Source organism: Hemicordylus capensis, chromosome 3 (assembly GCF_027244095.1).
Source record: "Hemicordylus capensis ecotype Gifberg chromosome 3, rHemCap1.1.pri, whole genome shotgun sequence".
Taxonomy (NCBI): Eukaryota; Metazoa; Chordata; class Lepidosauria; order Squamata; family Cordylidae; genus Hemicordylus; species Hemicordylus capensis.
The window spans coordinates 37,754,202-37,774,232 of NC_069659.1; the positions used below are offsets into that span (position 1 = coordinate 37,754,202).

Genomic DNA, 20,031 nt, shown 5'->3' on the forward strand with positions numbered 1-20,031 from the left:
TTCCATTTTATTTCACATTTCTGATTCTCAGAATCCAGCGTTTGTCCTCTGTGTAAACTGAGGTCATGGCCGACCTCCATAAAAAGCATTGCCTTTTATTCATACTTCTAATTGTTTGGACATTTTGGCTGTTTCAGACCCTCTGTCCTGGTTCAGATGAAACAGGAAACCAGGGTTTCCTACTATTGGCTGCTTTTCAGAATCAATATAATGTTAGCTCTGTGGGAATCTAGAGATTCCCACAAAGAACAATTGTGTAAACCCAGAAATTTTCCATTATGTATGCCTGAACTGAACCTATGTTAAAAGGCGACATTTGGCTGAGTTTTGAGTTCTGAAGGAAGGAGAAAATAAAACAGAGCAGAGAAAAGAACAGCTGTGTTTATTTAGAACACCGGAACTGTTGCTTTAGCAATCTGGTGGCAAGAGAAAGTTCTCTGTATCTCACCTTTAGCTACCTCTGATGACACAACAAAGTGTGTTCTATGCATGACGAAAACAGTGAAAACTAAAAATAAAGCCAAGGTTAGTCATCTCCAGATTTAGCTCACATATCCTTCTATGTAAACAAATCTGTGTAGAAGTACAATATCTACAATTTCAGTAAAGAAGAACATGGGTGGCATTAAGAATTGCCAGTGTGAGGTGAAAACAACATGGAGTCTTGTGGCTTTTTAAAAACTTAAAAATGGATTGTAGCATAAGTTTTAAGAAAATGAGAACAAACCTGCTGGATCAGGCCCAAGACCTGTCTAGTCCACCATCCTGTTTCACACAGTGGCCCACCAGATGCCTCTGGGAAGCCCACAGGCAAGAGATGAAGTTGTGCCCTCTCTCTTGCAGTTGCTCCCCTGCAACTGGTATTTAGAGGCATCCTGTCTCTGAACCTGGAGGTGGCCTATAGCCATCAAACTAGTAGCCATTGATAGACCTGTCCTCCATGAATTTATCTAAGCCCTTTTTAAAGCCACACAAGCTGGTGGCTGTCACCACATCCCAAGGCCTTTCATGGACTAGAAACCACTTCTTCAAAAGCATAACATATTATCTGGAAGGTTACTTGGGTATAGAGAACAAAAGAAGGAAATGGTAAACAGTGGGGCCATAGCTCAGTGGTAGAGCATTTTTGCATGCAGAAGGTCCCAGGTGCAGTCCCTGACACCTCAAGCTAGGGCTGGGAAAGACTCCTGCCTGAAATCTTCGAGAACTGCTGCCAATCAGTATAAGCAACATTGAGCTAGATGGACCAGTGGCCTGACTCGGTATAAGGCAGCTTCCTATGTTCCAAAGAACTACTCTGGAATATAAGAGGTATGGTATGCAACCATAATGGTTGATACATCCTTCCTGGCTGTTATCTACAATTAACCCATGTAGTGGGGTGGAGAGTTGGTTCAGATGTCACAGGGAACCACAATTAAAGCTTGGTTTAAAGCTTAAAGTGTGCATTTCCCCTTCCCTTGCCTGTGTGAGCCTCCAAAGAATTCCACTCCCAATTTAGGTTAGAAACAAACCACGATCAATCATGACATCCAAATTGACCAATCTTGCTTTATTCTAACCAACTTCTCTAAAATAAACTGAGATATGAAACTCACTTGGGTTCAGATCTTGATGTAGTTCAGGGAAGTTGATTAGAATAAACCAAGATTGCTTGGTTCAAATATCACTGCTAATCTTAGTTTGTTTCTAACCTAAATTAGAAGTAGGACTTCTTCGAGGATCACACAGGCAAGGGAGTGGGGGAGTGTATGCACCTGAAGTTTGGGGACATGGGCAGAACCAAGTAGGGATGTGCACAAATTAGTTTTTTGATTTGATTTGTGCCAGAATCAAATCACCCCTGATTTGTTTTGTGTCAGAATCTGTCCCCCTGAATCACCCCAGATTTGATTTGGATTTGATTTGATTTTGGATTTGGACCACTTATAAAGGTCCTGGGGCACCAAATATGGGTGGTGCGTAGCTCCCCATTGGTGCTACCTACCAGCCAAATTTCAAGGCAGTGAGGCACCTAGTCTATTTTTAATTATTTTCTTTAGTTTTTACTGATTTTGTATATTTCTGCCATAGGAAATAATGGGGATTTGAAGCTGCCCTATCATAACCCTAACATGGATCCCCAGCTTTCCTTAAAAAAAAAAAAAAAAGCTATGCTCTAGCCCTTGTAGAATCATCTCTATAAGGATTCATTACACACTTTCATTTCTTCTGTTCATTTTGACTGTCATTGGACAGTGCAAACTGTCAGCTGCCATATGCCAGCTACTCCTCCCACACCTGCAAGGCATTGGAGTATTCATTTTATTCTATAGGAATATTGAAGTGTTTAGATTCTTTGGTGTATAATAACTTTTCCTCATAATGAATCTCCTATGAGGGTTCATTACACAATTTCTTCTGTTCATTTTGACTGTCATTGGACAGTGCCACCTGTCAACTGCCATGTGTCAACTACACCCCCACCACACACACACTGGGTACTCAGTTTATTTTTGTTAGGAATTTTTGAAGTGTTTAGATTCTTTAGTGTCTTCATAACACAGCTTCATTTCCTCTGTTCATTTTGACCCCACTGCTTTGCAGGTGGGGGTGGGGAATTAGTGGCATCCCATGTGCCAACTAACCCCCAACTCACAAGCCACTGGGTACTCAGTTTATATTTTAGGAATTTTTGAGATGTTTAGACTCTTTGGTGTGTAATGAATACTCATAGGGATTCATTATGAAGAAAGGTTATTAGACACCAACGAGCCTAAACGCTTGGGGGGAAATCCTAGAACATAAACTGAGTAGTACCCCACTGTCTTGTGGGTGGGAGTGGGGTGTAGTTGGCACATGGCAGTTGATAGTTGGCACTGTTGAAAAGACAGTTAAAATGAATAGAAGAAATGAAGGTGTGTAATGAATCCTCATAGGGTTAGGGTTAGGGTTAGAATCCCTCATAGGAATTCATTGAGGAAAAGTTATTATACACCAAAGAATCTTCATTGAGGAAAAGTTATTATACACCAAAGAATCCAAAATTTGAAAAATAGTGATCACACATTTAGCTCCACAACTCTACTTCTTCAAGGGAGCTTAGTTTTTTTTTTTTTTTTTTTTAATGAAAACTGGGAATCTGGGGGAATTAATAGAAGGAATCCAAATCTTGAAACGATTTGATTTGGACCCGAATCTAGCCAATGGACCAGAGGGATGATTTGTTCTGTCTCCAAATCAGCTTATTTGGGTACAAATAGATTTGTACCTGAATCAATTCGCACATCCCTAGAAAGAAGCTCTAACCATGGTTCTGTGTGAGATCTGAGTCTACTGAAGAGATGGTTGTACCTATTAAGTCTAAATGAAAGGGCCCATTGGCCATGGAATGCCACAGAGACAGTCTGTGATGTTCTTATCTAAAGCTTAAAAGTATGAGATATGGACAAAAATTATTTATATTAAACTAGCAGTAATTGGTGACCAACCACTCAGCTGCTAAGCTAAGTAAGTAGTGAGACAGGAAATCACTGTGGCTACTTAAGCTCAAATTGATAGAATCAAATACCCTGCTAAATTCTAATCCACCCGTTTCACAGTGGAGTCACATTTTGAAGTTCCTTGGCTGTGGAATTGTTTCTTTCAGGTTAACAGCAGAGTATCCTAGGAGACTGAAATGTTCTCTCACTGGTTTCTGAATGTTGATATTTTTTATGGCAGATTTGCATTCATTTATTCTTTTTACATACAGACTGACCTGCTTGGCTTTGTCCTAGGCAGACAGCAGAAGGGCATTGTTAAAAGGTGAGCATATATCACATTGGAGGATAATTATGCTTCCCTAGTATGTCTTTAACAAAATTATGAATGCAGGGACATAGAAAGCTTCCTTCTACTGAGTCAGACCACCATTGGCCCATCTAGCTCCTCAAGGTTTCAGGCAGGAGTCTTTCTCAGTCCCAGCTGGAAATGCCAGGGATTGAACCTGGGACCTTCTGCATACAAGCAGATGCTCTATCACTGAGTGATAAAGCCCATCCCCTAAGAGGATTATCTTACAGCAGACATCGCTCACACATGTAGTCACGCATCCAAATTCTAACCAGGGTGGACACTGCTTAGCCAAGGGGGCAATTCATGCTCGCTACTGCTAGCTCTCATGTCCCTTGGCATTAGAGTCAACTGAGGACAAATTGCAGCAGAATGGTGCAGCAGGGAAATGCTTGACTAACAAGCAGAAGGTTGCCTGTTCGAATCCCCGCTGGTATGTTTCCCAGATTATAGGAAACACCTATATCGGGGAGCAGGGATACAGGAAGATGCTGAAAGTCATCATCTCATACTGCACAGGAGGAGGCAATGGTAACCCCCTCCTGTATTTTACCAAAGAAAACCACAGGGCTCTGTGGGCTCCAGGAGTTGAAATCGACTTGACGGCACACTTTACCTTTTTAACTGAATGTACCATACAGCAGAAAATAAAGAGATTTCTGCAATGGACAGCAGCCTGACCAGCAGTCCTACAAACAGCAGATAGATCATTTGCACAAGGGGCATTTTCCTTTGTTTCCCTTGAAGGTTTCCTCCAGTTTCAAAATAATGCTTCCACCCTAGTAGGAAAAGGTTTTAAATACTTGGGACATAAGTAAATGGCCATGCTGGCAGAATATCCAAATCTATAAGATAGTTCGAAAGCGTATTGTCTGCAAATTAAACAACTGGCTCCACATGAGAGCATAGCTGCTGCTTGGGGACTACAAGGATTCCTGTAATAGTGCCCCTGAGGAAGGCTTACTATAGGCCAAAACACATTTGGAGGAAAAAGGAAGGATATCCCCCATCTGCAGCTTGCTGTGAATCTGTGTCCCATAGGATTTCAATGTCATATGAGTGTCTGATTTAAGGACAATTGGACTTTTCTTCAGGTTGTACTGGAGTTCTAGCCACTGGGAAGTTTGACTCATGGAAGACTGACCCACAAGTCATGATATTCTTTGTATATTCATTTTGGGGATCTTGGCAGCAAGGCTGATGGTTAACTTTTATCCTTTAAATCTGTGGTTTTATATTTATGTTACTTATGCACTTTTACTATTTTATACATGTCTACATTTATATGCCATAAGAGAGTGTCCATTAAATATTTTTCTATGTTATGTTTCCATCCCATGGTTTTTAGAGGTACTGTATATTTCCACTATTTATAACTTTGATAGCTTTTGTATCTTCCATAAAGTGTGCCGTCAAGTCACTTTCGACTTCTGGTGCCCACAGAGCCCTGTGGGGTTTTTCTGGTAGAATACAGGAGGGGTTTACCATTGCCTCCTCCCGCACAGTGTGAGATGATGCCTTTCAGCATCTTCCTATATCGCTGCTGCCCAATATAGGTGTTTCCCATAGTCTGGGAAAACATACTAGCGGGGATTCGAACTGGCAACCTTCTGCTTGTTAGTCAAGCATTTCCCCGCTGCGCAACTTAAGGTAGCTTGTATTTTCCATAAAACTTTTTAATGCTTAAGTGTCCAGGTTATTAGATGGTGGTGAGTTCTTTTGGGTTGTCTTGTGAAATATAGGTTATATTATTTACCCAAAAGGAAGAGGACCCTAAATTTAAGATGGTCCCCCAATTTCTAACATTAAGGAACGTGGGAAAACCTAGTCTTGGATTCAGTTAAATACAGTAGGTGAACACATATGCACACATGGGGGGGGGGCATTTTTCCATCTCACCGCAAGCAGGACTTCTTAAAATGTTAGATGACAGCTGTATTTAGGTCTGCCAGTTCTTCACTTAGAGATGATGCCTATATATTTTAATGACCACACCCCCCCACACACCTTTTACAGTCATTATGTTCTGGGAGAAGAATAATTTGCCAAATTTCTTCTCATTATGCATTTGTCAAAGCCGTGGGCTTCATATTTGCACGAGAGGCTGGCAATGCTAGTCATATATACTTTTGCAAATTATGAATCTATGCTAGAATTAGGTCTTTTAAAACCATCCTCAAATAGGAACATAGGAAGCTACCATATATTGACTCAGACCACTGGTCTATCTAGCTCAGTATTGTCTTCACAGACTGGCAGCGGCTTCTCCAAGGTTGCAGGCAGGAATCTCTCTCAGCCCTATCTTGGAGATGCCAGGGAGGGAACCTGGAACCTTCTGATCCTCTTCCCAGAGCCACTCCATCCCCTGAGGGGAATATCCTACCGTGCTCACACATCAAGTCTCCCTTTCATTTGCAACCAGGGCAGACCCTGCTTAGCTAAGGGGACAAGTCATGCTTGCTACCACAAGACCAGCTCTCCTTCTTAAATAGTAAAAGTAACCTTTCAGATCTGTCGTATTCTGGATGACACTAAGAAGAAAATATTGTTATGTATATATTTCTTTATTTATATTTATGATGACCTCTTCGACACAAGGATTCTTAAGGAGGCTCATAGTGGATCACAATGATGATCACAATGTTGCCAGGTAATAATGAAATCCCAGATCCTCTCAGGGCATGCACTTGCATGAAGTGTGTAATGAGAACCCAGACATTTTCTCCAATCCCAGATCTGTGCTGTGGCAAACTGGCATTTTACCAGGATCCACAAGCTGAGTTCAAAGCTAAGATTCACAATTCAATGCCAGGCTAGCATATGTTCATTTACAGCATATCAGTTTAAGGTTTTGCTTTGCAAACATAAGCACACTTTGGGCTTCTGTCCCATTTAGATAAACTTTTTAATTTTAGTCTTGTATGTATGTATGCATGCATGCATGTATGTAGTAGACTAAACTAATGTAGTTTAGTCTTGTATGTAGTGGTAATAGTAGTAGCATGCACAATAGAGTAGGGGTAGGCAACCGTTGGCATTCATTTGCCAGCTATTGTTGAACTACAACTCCCATCATCCCCAGCCACAATAAATCGTGGCCGGAGATGATGGGAGTTGCAGTTCAACAACAGCTGGATTGCCAACGGTTGCCTACTCCTGCAATACAGCAACACAGTGGGTGCTTTCAAAGCCTTACAGTGATATTGCTGCACCTTTACCTATAGGAAATAGATATTATTTTGACATCTTCTTGACATTTTAAGCAAGTTTCCTTGGATGCTCATCAGATTCACTTTATGTCAGCCACCAAGCATGGATTGCTCCCTGTGGATTTCAATTAATGGAGCTTTGTGACAGAAGCAACATGACAGCGTCTCCGTAAACTTGCTTTTATGTTGCATGTTATTGCAGCAATGCTACTGTTTTAAAATATGTCAAAACACAAGTTTCGAAGGATGAACTATTATGGGCGGTGATTTAAAAAAGATTTGCCAGCCATTAACTGTGAGCATAGTTATTTGCTAAGCTGCATGTATGTATGTAACTCTTTGTATGTGAATGTTTACATCATGGAGTGGGTTGGGGGACTCATCTTCGGAGGAATCATCCTCATCCTCCTTGGGAAAATAAGTGTCTGGCTTCCAGCAGCTCAGGCCAGTAAGCAATTTAGCAGCAATATGGTTTGGCTTTGCAAAGCGATGAGCTCGAAGGTACTTATAAGATTTTGAATCAGAATTTTCAGTGATGGCGTCACACAACAGCCTATAACGGTCAGTGGCTGACACAGAGGCGTAACTAGGGAAAACGGCGCCCGGGGCAAGCATTGAAATGGCGCCCCCCAGGCCCCCAACATACTACATTATCCTTAGGTTTTTCCTCACAAGCGCCCACCACCGCCACCAAGCCAGGCCACTGACTGGCCGCCAGGCGCCAGCAAAGCAATGGGGGGGCGCGGGCGGCGCGGAAGGGACCGCTCGTGGGGGGGGGGCGCCGACGCGCTCCCTTGACTGCTGCAGTGCTGCTGCACTGAGCAGGAAACATTTGTATTAACAAAAAAATTTAAAAAAAAATTTTTTTTGTCATGGCGGCGCCCCCCATGTGACCAAAAAAGATGGCGCCCGGGGCACGTGCCCCCCCTGCCCCCCCTATAGTTACGCCTCTGGGCTGACATACCACAGAAGGGTATGTCAGCCCAGTAATACTGTATGTATGCAAATGCATTTGCACACAAGAGTAAGCCCACTGGAAATAACAGCTTCCAACAGCTTCATGCATTACAGAACCTCCATCCTCTTCTGATGGTATGGCAGCATCTTTGTTACCTTGAAAAAACCTTTCAGGAGTGGTGGCATTGTTACACTTTGCCATTGTCCCAGGAAGCTCTTTATTAAGCTGGAGAAGCCTTGCAGGGTGTCACTGAATGATTCCGTGGATCAAGTGCACACTGTTAAAGTGCACACTGTTAAATCAAGTGCACACTGTGAAACAGCATGAGCTCATATAAGCACAGGTGCAAGGTACACTCCTATGCTCATTGGTGAGTCCAGAGGGTGGAGTCAGTCTGCCTACTTTACACAAAGACCTGGAAAGGTGGTGGCAGTGCATCCTAGCAAAATCGCCACATGGAATAACTCCTATTGTTTGGGATGGCAGGGTGAGTTTGGAGAAGTATTGCATGATATTATTGTATGTTTTAACTTTTGTAAACCGCCTTGGGGTTGTCTTTTAACGAAAGGCGGTATATAAATGCAAAAATAAATAAATAATAAATAAATATTCCAAAACGAAAAAGAAATAGACAAAATGGCTCCTCTGGGCCATTTCTAAACATAACCATGTTGCCCAAGGAAGGGTGCTGGTGGTGGAAAGAACTGTTCTTACTGGTCAAAGTCAGGAATAGAAAATGGTGCTCTTGTAGGTGCATTCCTCACCCCACATTTTTTGTTTAGGGATGGCCTGTTCTTCAGAAACACCTACACAAAATTGCTGATATTTTACAGTTGGTTTTTTTAAAGTTAATGTTTTGTGTTGTGTTGTGTTATATTATATAAATTTTAAATCTATTTATGGATACAGAGAAGTGTCTCTTCCTCTGTTATAATATTAGAACCCAGAGTCATCTGTTAAAGTGAAATGCTGGGAGATTCAGGACAGACAAAAGGAAGTACTTCTTTACACAACATGTAGTTAAACTATGGAACTCAGTGCTGCTGGATGTGGTGATGGCCACCAGTCTAGATGGGTTTAAAAGATTAGACAACTCCACTGAGGATGTGGCTATCAATGGCCTGATAGCTGTATATTTCCATCAGGTGCTAGGGAACACTAACAAGAGGGGGCATTGCCCTCTTTGCCCCACTCAAGGGCTTCCCAGATGAACCTGGCTGACCACTGTGTGAAGCAGGATGCTAGACTAGATGGGCCTTTTTCTTATGTTCTTAAAATAAAATTTACATTAAAAGACGGGGTGAGACACCTGTCACTGTTGTGAGATTTGTGAGATTTATCCCCCTTATTCTTGCATCATTCCTTATAGCTATGGAGAGGAAAATATTTGATTCTCATTATTTTTGAATGTACGAATCTGCCTAATATTGAGTCATACCATTAATTCATGTTACTCAGTATTGACTGGCAGACAGGGGTGTATCTAGGGTGAGGCAGGCAGGGCACGTGCCCTGGGCACCACTTGAAGGGGGGCGCCATTCTTAAAAATTAAATTTTAAAAAAATGGCTGCCAAAAACAAAATGGCCATCGTGCATGCTCAAATGGCCTCTGTGAGGCTCTAGGCCATGCCAGGCCTTGCAGAGGCCATTTGAGCATGCACGGCAGCCATTTTGTTTTCAGAGGCCATTAAAAAAAATATTTTTAAAAACGGCCACCGCACATGCTCGAATGGTCCCTGAGAGGCCCTAGAGGCCATCGGGGGGAGGGGGAACATTTGCAGACCCTCCACACATGGCCTTTAGGAAGCCCCCTCAAAGGGGCTACAGGTAATATATTTAAAAAATATCTATAGTATAAGTCACTGTAGACATATTTAATTTGGCACTAAGTACAGAGAATCAGGGCTTGTAAATACTGAGCTGAAGCTTATGAACTAGGATTGTATTCATTTGCTCTTACTTTGCTTCTTGTGATAAGTGAGTTAAATGTGATGTCTTAATAATATGGCTATTAATAATAATAATAATAATAATAATAATAATAATCATCTTTATTACGGTCGTTGACCAGCACAAGGCTATTAATGGTGAGTTTATCTTTGAATCAGTGTGAAATCCTTAGTATTAAGGCCCACTGGGAGTTTCTTGCTCTCTTTCTCACATTTTAACTGTCTTTCTGAAATACTAGAATATATTCCAAGCAGTGACACAGTTTACTCTGCATATCCTTTAATTATTTTCAGAGTATCTGGGAAAAGTCAAATTCTCCATTTATTTTTAAAACTTATCTAATAGTGATGCTACAATGCATAGTAGAGAATTAGACAGGTACTTCTGTTCAGTTTTCCAAGTACATCTTAGTATTTGGGTATTTCATGAGCCCCAGCATACTGAAATTTGTAGTTTTCCAGCATTTTTTGGTCTGGCTACATCCACTGCTAAATAGTTTTTGAACTATTAAAAGATTAACGAGCTTGAGTTGCATTTTTGAGCTGATATTATGGTAAAGTTATCTGAAAGATGGGTGTCAGATGTTTGGACAGGGGGTGCAATTTCAGTGCTTGCCCTAGGCACTATTTTCCCTAGATATGCCTCTGCTGGCAGAGACTCACCAAGGTTTCAATCAAGGTTCCTCCCTTACCTGGAAATGTGAGGGATTGATTCTGGGACTTTTCATATGCAAAACATGTGCACTAACAATGAGTTACTGCCCCTCCCTGTAAGTTGGCAGGCTGATGGAGCAACACTGGCTGCCAATAGGTTTCCGGACAAAATACAAAGTGCTAGTTATATCTTATAAAGCCCTAAATGGCTTAGGCCCTGGGTATCTAAGAGATACCCACTACGAGCCCCACCACCCATTGAGGTCATCTGAGGAGGTCCGTCTCCAGTTACTGCCAAGTCGTTTGGTGGCTGCACAGAGACGGGCCTTCTTGGTCGCTGCCCCGAGATTGTGGAATGTGCTCCCTGTTGAGAAACGATCCTCCCCATCTCTGGCAATTTTCAAAAAACACCTGAAAACCCATCTTTTCGCCCAAGCTTTCTCAGCTTACTAAATTTTTTAGGTTTTAATCTCTGGTTTATTTTTAAATTGTTAAATTGTTTTAAGATTTTTGTATAGGTTTTTAACTTGTTTTATGCTATTGTAAGACACCCAGAGATGAAAGTTTGGGGCGGTGTACAAATTTGATAAATGAATGAATGAATGAATGAATGAAAATATACCTATTAGGATTGTTTTAATGTAAACCACCCTGAGCCATTTTTGGAAGGGCGGTATAGAAATAAAATAAATAAATACATAATAAATAATAGGATGGTAATATGGAAAAAGTTGACCGGCATATACCTATTAGTATGGTAAGGTCAAATTGGCTGTCCAGGAGTATTCTGTGGACCAAGGTGGCTGTTAGAAAACCAGCTGATGTAGAATTGTCCAGTTAAAAAACCTGAAATCCCTTTTGAACCTTAGGAAGGTGTTATTGCAGTGCCTATAACAGGAAACGCAACTCTTTAAAACAATCCAAAAGGAAGGGCATTGATAATGAAAATTCACTGAAGCATAGTGGAGGGGCAGGGGAGAATAGGGAAACAATGATAAATAGAAGCAATTTGTTACAGTGATAACTCTGATATAAATTAACTTGCCTGCAAGGCTAAAGAGACTTCCTTGTTTATACCCAAGCCATCATAATATCCAATCTAAACATCAGCTCAGAAGAGAAAGCAGTTTAAATAAAGAATAAATAGCAAAAAGGGTTTACAAGCAGGCATCAATCTATCACGTGAGGTTTAATGAAATCTTGATAAAGCCTGGTTTCCTGAATATTTACTGCAGTCTGCAAGAGCCAATGCTAAGATGGATGGCATCATTCCACCTTTCCCAAAGGTGGGTGCTGGCTGCTATCCTAAGCCTTCTTGGGTGGAAGTCTGTCCCAGTGAAATCAAGAGATTTCTTTACATTAGAGATGCCAGCAACGTTTGCCAGACTTGGTCCTAAAAACAAGCTCTGTGTGCTTGTAATGCTTGCTTTAAATTTTAAAAGAACAATAGAACCAGCCCACATATCTCATAGGGCTATTGCAAGTGTTACAGCTAAGGGATGTAACTTAAATACTTAAAACACTAAAAAATGCTATCTCAGTGGTGATTTTAAATAATAATCTGTTCAATGGTGGTTGAGTTCCAGATGGTCAGCCCATTTCCTTCTAAGTTCTGATTGCACTAAAGACATGGCAAACATCTTGCCTGAAACATTAACTGCAACACACTATATGGTGCAGGGTTTTCAAATTGCTGTCAGAATCAGCTGAGACTTGAACCTCGAACCTCCTGGCCTAATTCACTGATGCCCGATGTGGGAAGGGCCAAGCCATATGTGATGTGGGAGATCCCAATTGGTTCTCTCAGTTTGTTTGTTTTTAAACCCAGAAGGGAATTTGGATCAGGGGGGCTGCAGTGTGGCAGAGGGAGGCTTTAATCCTTTCCCTCCAGGATCATATCCTGGCATTACACTGCATTCACAAAACTGCTATTAGCCAAGGAGGGTGGGGGAGAAGAGAGGCTCCTGTATTGTACAAATATTCTTCCCCTCAATACACACACAGGGCTAAGGGCAGCTTCGGGGAAGGCCATCTAACTTAGGAAATGGAATAAGGAAAAGGATTAAACCCTCCTGCAGCTTCCTTCTATGACTTCTTTTAAAGCTCAAAAGAAAGATGTTGGGAGATAGGCACATAGGAAGCTGCCTTACACCGAGTCAGACCATTGGTCCATCTAGCTCGGTATTGTCTTCACAGACTGGCAGCGGCTTCTCCAAGTAGGGGCATAACAAGGTTGGAGTGGGCCCAGAGACAAAAATTTAAAATGGGCGGCCTCCATCACTGCCTTCCTCTAAAAACAAAAAACAAAAAACCCCAACATTCAAGGAAGCTCGGGTGGGCATTGGGTGGGGGAGACATGTCTCGGGGGGGGGCAAGGCATGGACCCCCGAGACAACGGTCTCCCCTTGCCCTATGATAGTTACGCCCCTGTCTCCAAGGTTGCAGGCAGGAATCTTTCTCAGCCCTATCTTGGAGAAGCCAGGGAGGGAACTTGAAACCTTCTGCTGTTCCCAGAGTGGTTCCATTGCCTGAGGGGAAGATCTTACAGTGCTCACACTTCTAGTCTCCCATTTATATGCAACCAGGGTGGACCCTGCTTAGCTAAGGGGACAAGTCATGCTTGCTACCACAAGACCAGTCACTTCTTGGTGATTGCCGCCAAGTAACTGTCAAAGCTTGCCCTCTGACAGCCTGTCCACCCATGTGGTCATGTGCACCCTTTCTTATCTTGGAACCTGGACAGGAAGTAGAGGCTCAGGTGGGGATCTCACACTCCTAGGGCTGAGGATAATCACACAAACCTCAGGTGCTGCTGTATCTGTAAGCCTATCCACATAGTTGGGCTAGTGCAAGCCTGTGCATGTTTATTTGGACATGAGTTACATTGTGTTCTACTAAGACTCTTCCCAGTTAAGAGTGGGTAGGATTGCAGTCTTAACAGCACAATCCTATGCATGTTTTCTCAGAAGTGTGTTCACTCGGATTTACCCCTGAGTCAGTCAAATGTGTACAGGAGTTTCACCATATATGTGACCCTGTGCATGTCTCTTCAGAAGTTAAGCCCCACTGAGTTCAATGGTGCTTCCTTGGAGTTGGTGGCTGACATTCTGACTAATTTATTCAAAGTTCTAATGAAATTAAAAGGACATACAATAAGTTCGACATACCTAACTTATTGTATGCATTGTAAAGCGTTGCATCATTAGAAGAAGTTTGTTTTGTTACTCCTTTTGGGCAAAGTGGTGTGTGTGTATGTGTGTATTCCAAGTTTTAAGAATTTGGCAGGGGGTGGCGGAAGGTTTGCAAGTGTGTGCATATGCATAAAGGTAAAGTTGTGCCACCAAGTTGGTGTTGACTCCTGGTGACCACAGAGCCCTGTGGTTTTCTTTGGTAGAATACAGGAGGGGTTTACCATTGCCTCCTTCCGCACAGTGTGAGATGATGCCTTTCGGCATCTTCCTGTATCACTGCTGCCCGATATAGGAGTTTCCCATATTCAGGGAAACATACCAGCAGGGATTCAAACCAGCAACCTCTTGCTCACTAGGCAAGTTACTTCCCCACTGAGCCATTAGGTGGCTGTGCATATGTATACATACACATATATTCTTTTTCAAATTAATTTGATTATATTATGAATTTATGTTGAATGAATTAGCATTTTAAAAAGTTAAAAAGAGGTATCTATCTTGTTATTTTAATTTCAATGGGACTTCCATGAGTAAATTTAGTCAGGCTGTCAGCCAGTGTGCTTACGTTTTCAGCCTAAGGAGCAATCTACACTTTTGCTTATGTGCATCTTCAGGAGGGATGCTTAAACAGGAAATGCCTCTTCTTTGGTTTCCAGGTCTTTTAAAAATTGTTCTGGTTGTTTAATTGTTTTTTTATGATGTTTTAATTGTTAGTTGATGTTTTAAATTGTTTATATTTCTGTTTTAACTGTTATTGGTTTTAATGGTTTTGTTTTAGCTGTAAACCGCCCTGAGCCATTTTGGAAGGGCAGTATAAACATCAAACAAAGAAACAAACAAGCAAATTTCAGACAAAGCCTGTTTCTGATGGGGCCTGGGACATGTCTCCTACACAGACATGCGAGCCATTTCCCGACTGGAAACCCCCCCCCCAACTTCCCCTAAAGCAGTTGTTTGCTGCAAATAGCAGCTTGGTGGAGGGGAGGGAGAGATTTTTCAATGGGAAAATGATTGGGTGGGGTGGGGGGAGAATTAATCCTCTCCTACCCACTTGCCACTGTGGTACATGAGCCAGCAGGGGTGGTTGGTACCATCTGGGGGGAGGAATGCTCATTGTGCTTTTTGGCAAGGTCTACTACACCCCTAGAGATGGAAAATAGGTGATAGCACTGCAATACCTTCAGCTTTCAGGGTGTTTTCATGCTTTATTGTCCTGACACCAGACTTGCAGCAGTCAAATTTGCAATGGTGCTGTAAAAAGTTTTTAAAATACAAAAACTGCTATAAAATTTAATCGATGTTGTCAGAGGAATGGAAACGAAAAATGACAGGAATGTTCTCCACAGATTACTCCTTGGAGTGTACAACAGTTACTTGTTCATTCTTACCCTAATCTTTCCCTCTGTGCAAATTGATGGTAATTTTACCCTAATTGTTTGGGGACAGGTATAAAGAAAGGGTGATAACCCAGATAAAATTGTAAGAGCAATAATGCTATAGCTTATTTCCCATCTCTAGGTGGGGGTAAAGTAAAATGTGCCGTCAAGTTGATTTCGACTCCTGGAGCCCACAGAGCCCTGTGGTTGTCTTTGGTATAATACAGAAGGGGTTTACCATTGCCTTCTCCCACGCAGTATGAGATGATGCCTTTCAGCATCTTCCTATATCGCAGCTGCCCGACATAGGTGTTGCCCATAGTCTGGGAAACATTCCCATAGTCTGGGAAACATACCAGCGGGGATTCGAACCAGCAACTTCTGGCTTGCTAGTCAAGCATTTCCCTGCTGCACCACTTAAAGTGACCTAGGTGGGGGTAGACATTGCCAAAAATCGCTGCGAGAATTTACCCCTTGAGGTAGTACCATCTAAGGAAGGACATTATAGAACTGGAAAAGGTGCAGAAGAGGGCAACCAAGATGATTAGGGGCCTAGAGCACCTTTCTTATGAGGCAAGGCTACAACAGCTGGGGCTTTTTAGTTTAGAAAAAAGACGACTGTGGGGAGACATGATGGAGGGCTATAAAATCTTGCATGGTGTGGAGAAAGTGGATAGAGAGACATTCTTCTCCCTCTCACATAACACTAGAACCAGGGGTCATCCCATGAAATTGATTGCCAGGAAACTTAGGACCAACAAACGGAAGTATTTTTTCACACAACGGATAATCAATTTGTGGAATTCTCTGCCACAAGATGTGGTGACAGCCAACAACCTGGATGGCTTTAAGAGGGGTTTGGATAACTTCATGGAGGAGAGGTCTATCAATGGCTACTAGTTGGAGGGCTAAAGGCCACCGCCAGCCTCAAAGGCCAGATGCCTCTGAATACCAGTTGCAGGGGAGGAACAGCAGGAGAGACAGCATGCCCTCAGCCCCTGCCTGTGGGCTTCCAGTGTTGGCTTCCGGTGGGCCACTGTGTGAAACAGAATGCTGGACTAGATGGGCCAAGGGCCTGATACTGCAGTGCTGTTCTTGTGTTCTTATGTTCTTACCAATGGCCAAAATTTTTTGGCCTGGCTCATGGCGGGGTTTTTTGTGTGGTGTTTTTGGTGAAAGAAGAGACACTACTGGTTTTTAAGTACACCTCTTAAAAATGCATTTAGGTGCAAACTAGTGGGGGTGTGCATGGAACCGTCTGGCCTGGTTCGGTTCGAGGCCGGACCAGCCTCGAACCAAACTGGGCCAGTTTGGTCCGGCCCCCCATTCAACTCCCCCGGTTTGGTCCATTTCCTGGACCAGTCCGCAATTTTTTTAAAAAATTAAAGTATTTTTAAAGTACCTTAGCCCCTTCGGGGGCTTGCTGAGGCCGCGGGGGTCGGTGCGGGTTCCCTCTCCCCCCACCGGCCTTCTTCATCACTGCCGCGGCTGGGTAACTGAACCTTTTGGGCCCTTTGGGGCCTCCGTAGGAGCGCGCAGCCGCCATTTTGGCAGCCGCTGCACATGCGCCAATGCCCTCTGCCTCGCAGAGGCAGAGCGCGCCTCTGCTGCACGTGTGCTCCTACGGAGCAGCCGCACACTCCTACGGAGGCCCAAAAGGGTCAAAAATGTTCAGTTACCCGGCTGTGGCGGGCCACGGCGGTGATGAAGAAGGCTGGTGGGGGGAGAGGGAACCCGCACTGACTCCCCCCCCCCCCGTGGCCTCAGCAAGCCCCCCGAAGGGGCTAAAGGTACTTTAAAAATACTTTTATTTTTTTAAAAAATTGCGGACTGGTCTGGGAAATGGACCGAGCCGGGGGAGTTGAATGGGGGGCCGGACCAAACTGGCCCAGTTCGGTTCGAGGCTGGTTTTAATTTTTTTAAAAAATTCACGGACCTGCCAAACCAGACCCGGTGGTCCGGTTCTGGTCCGATGGAACCGGGGTGGTGGTGGTTCGGTTCGACCTCGAACCTCCGGACCGGACTGCCGGACTGGTCCGCACATCCCTACAAACTAGTCATTTGGCCCTAAATCACTCATGGCTGCAGATTGGAAGAAAGAGAGCTCTTAAACTGCCTCTGCCAAGATGTTGCCGCTGCCTTTGGCCTGACAAACATGATATTATCATTAGGAGAAATATTTCCTTAGAAAGCTACTTAGGAAGGAGGAAGGGGGAGGCTTGCTATAATCTCATTCCTTTCTTAGTCTCTCTTCTTTCATTGGATGAAAGTAGACAAAGAATAAGAAAGGTTACCTGGGTATTTGGATGAGAACACAACCACAGATGGCATTTCTGCAAGAGATAATCTTGTGGAGTGCACAGTCTCTCCAATATTTGTATCTTGTTTCCTTGTAGAGTTCTGCTGGGAAGCAGCTGGCCTTTGTCCTAGGGAAGAAACCGCCCCCCCCCGCAACACCCTCACGTGCCCCCCCATCAATAACACAGTTGCCAGGCATGTCAGCTGGAACTGAAGCATTTGGCTCCAATGAAACCTTCCATCTTAGGTGGGATGATGCCAGGAGAACAATAAAGCTGTGTTACAAATGACATAAAGGAGAAAATGAGACTTTCCTTTTTCTGAGACATGTGCTTCACACAGGTGCTGGTAATGTAATCGGCTTATTCATAGAGTCATATACAACTCTTTGACAGGGTGCTTTAAACATAGGTCTGCAGCAACATTTCTTCTGGGTCAAAGAAAAAGAGGAAGAGGAGCTCTAGAACAGTAATTCCTGACCATGAGTCTCCAGATGTTGTTGGACTAAACTCCCATCATCCCCACCTGCAATGTAGGCCATTGTGGGTGGGAATGATGGGAGTTGAAGTCCAACACCACCTGGGGGATCACCGCTAGGGACCTCTCCTCTAGAAGCTGAATTTTATTTAAGGGGACAGTGCTCATGTTGTGCCTGCATACAGCACACACACATTTCATTTTCTTGAATGTTGATAGTACATTTGCAGCTCTTTAGTTGCACTAAGGATGTCTTCTGTTCATGTCATGTTAATGGAACTGCCCCAGGGTGATTGGTAAACATCTGAAAAATTGCATTGGAGCTTTGTGTGGGGAAATCAGCTCAGAGTGGAGCAGTTCCACGTCAGAATAAAGTAGCTTCTAGGCTGGTCTGAGAAAGGAGGCTCAGAGAGACAGGTTCTTGGATTTTGGAGAGGAGACAGGGATAGAGACAGGGAAGAGACAGGGGGCCCAGATTGGGGCCCAGCAGTTATCATACAACCTTCAGTCTTCCTTCAGTAGCGGGTGGACTTTTGTGGCTTGGGAGCAATCAATGGACCCCTTTCCTCGGAGGTGGTCCGAGGAAGCAGCAAGTAGCGAAGAATCAAGGGGGTTAGATAGCAGGGATGGATCCAAAGGGGATCTGTTCTCATGAAGCCAGCTCCAGGTGTTAGGGAGGAGGCAGCGCAGATCGGATCTAGCAAGGGAGCCAATCTAAGGCCTTGAAGCAGATCAAAACACAGCTCAGTGGCAAGTGTTCATTGCCGCGTCAAAATAACGGGTGACTCCACAAGGTGGTAACCAAGTGGGTAGCACTGGAGACCAAGGGGGGCTCACTGGCTCAAGAATCTAGGGGCAGATAAAGCCCAAAACGTGTCCTGAGGGGACATCCCAATTGACCTTCTTTCTTGACTAGGGCACTTCCGGGGAATCTCAAAAGATCCCATTGTTTTGTCTGCTGTGCTGCACTACCAGCACAATGTGTGAATAGGATGATGCAGTGTTTGAATGTGCAAACTCCGGAACTCTTTTCGGGGGTCAGAAACACCTAGCAAGCTAATCAGTGTTTTAACGGGTACATCTCTGAGTTCTTATTGCCCACTCCAGCCTTCTGTTGATAAGGAGAGAATGTGCATTCAGGAGCCTTATCTGACTTCCCTGCTGGGATAATTGGCTTTTCAGCTCATTGGAGGCATCTATGGAGGGGAGGTAAACCAAAGGAAAGTCAATCATGCAGAGAGACCTTGAACAGAGAGTTAACTGTTGTGAGTTAACTTTGGAAGTCTACTCAGGTGTCCCAGCATGGGGAAGGCGCAAGGTGAGCTCCCTTTCAATTCGGCTCTTCCAACTTCACAGGCATGCTGGAGTGCCTCGCAGTTCTCAAGGGCCTCTGGGCCAAACAGTCAGGCCCAGTGGCCGCTCCTGCTCCACCCGCCATTGCCATCATCACCATGGGGGTGGGGGAGGCCTGCTTGGCTCACCCTCCCCACACCCCAGCAGTGCACATGGTGGCTATAATTATTGAAGTTTTTGGCCCTTCGGGGCAGTGGCGGGGCAGGCATGGGCTGGGGTGGTGGCAGGAGGCCCTCTTGGACCTTGGAGACCACAGACTGGGGCCCCAAGGTCCGGGGATAAGAACGCCTCTGCTCTTTTGTAGCTGCTAAATCTAGGGGTAACTTTGCCATTGCCAACTTAGTGACTGTTCCCCAATATGCCAACAAATGGAGAGCTCATGATGCTGTGAGGCTCCTGAGCATGTCAAAAGTGAGACCCGTACGCCTGCAGTCTCAAACATAGGCAGAGAGGCTCCTGGGAGCCTGCCGAAAGCAGGACTAGCAACAGTCATGTGATGTTTTTGGTGCTGCAGTGGGAGGCCAGAGAGCTCTGCATAATTATTATTGGTATTAATTGGAGAGTGCATTGATGTACCTGCTGCAAAATTCTTGGTTCCCCATCCATTCTGAGCTCTTTAAAAAGGTACTCCTGTATTATGGCCCCTTTTAAAGTTTGGCCTCTTCTTTAAAGAAGGAGGAAGATCAGATAGAGGAGGGAGAAGGAGCACCCTGGAATTGCACATGCTCAGTGGGTTTTTTCTGTATTTTATTG

At 43.8% G+C, this 20,031-nt stretch overlaps 1 long non-coding RNA gene across 1 annotated transcript in view; it reads left to right on the forward strand.

Moving 5' to 3' along the window:
• The window catches only part of LOC128349736 (uncharacterized), a 31,838-nt gene extending 14,155 nt beyond the window's left edge, over window positions 1–17,683 (forward strand). The window contains exon 5 of the long non-coding RNA XR_008318961.1: window positions 17,547–17,683. This is a non-coding gene — a long non-coding RNA (uncharacterized LOC128349736). The remainder of the gene's footprint in view (window positions 1–17,546) is intronic.
• The last annotated feature ends 2,348 nt before the right edge of the window (window positions 17,684–20,031 follow it).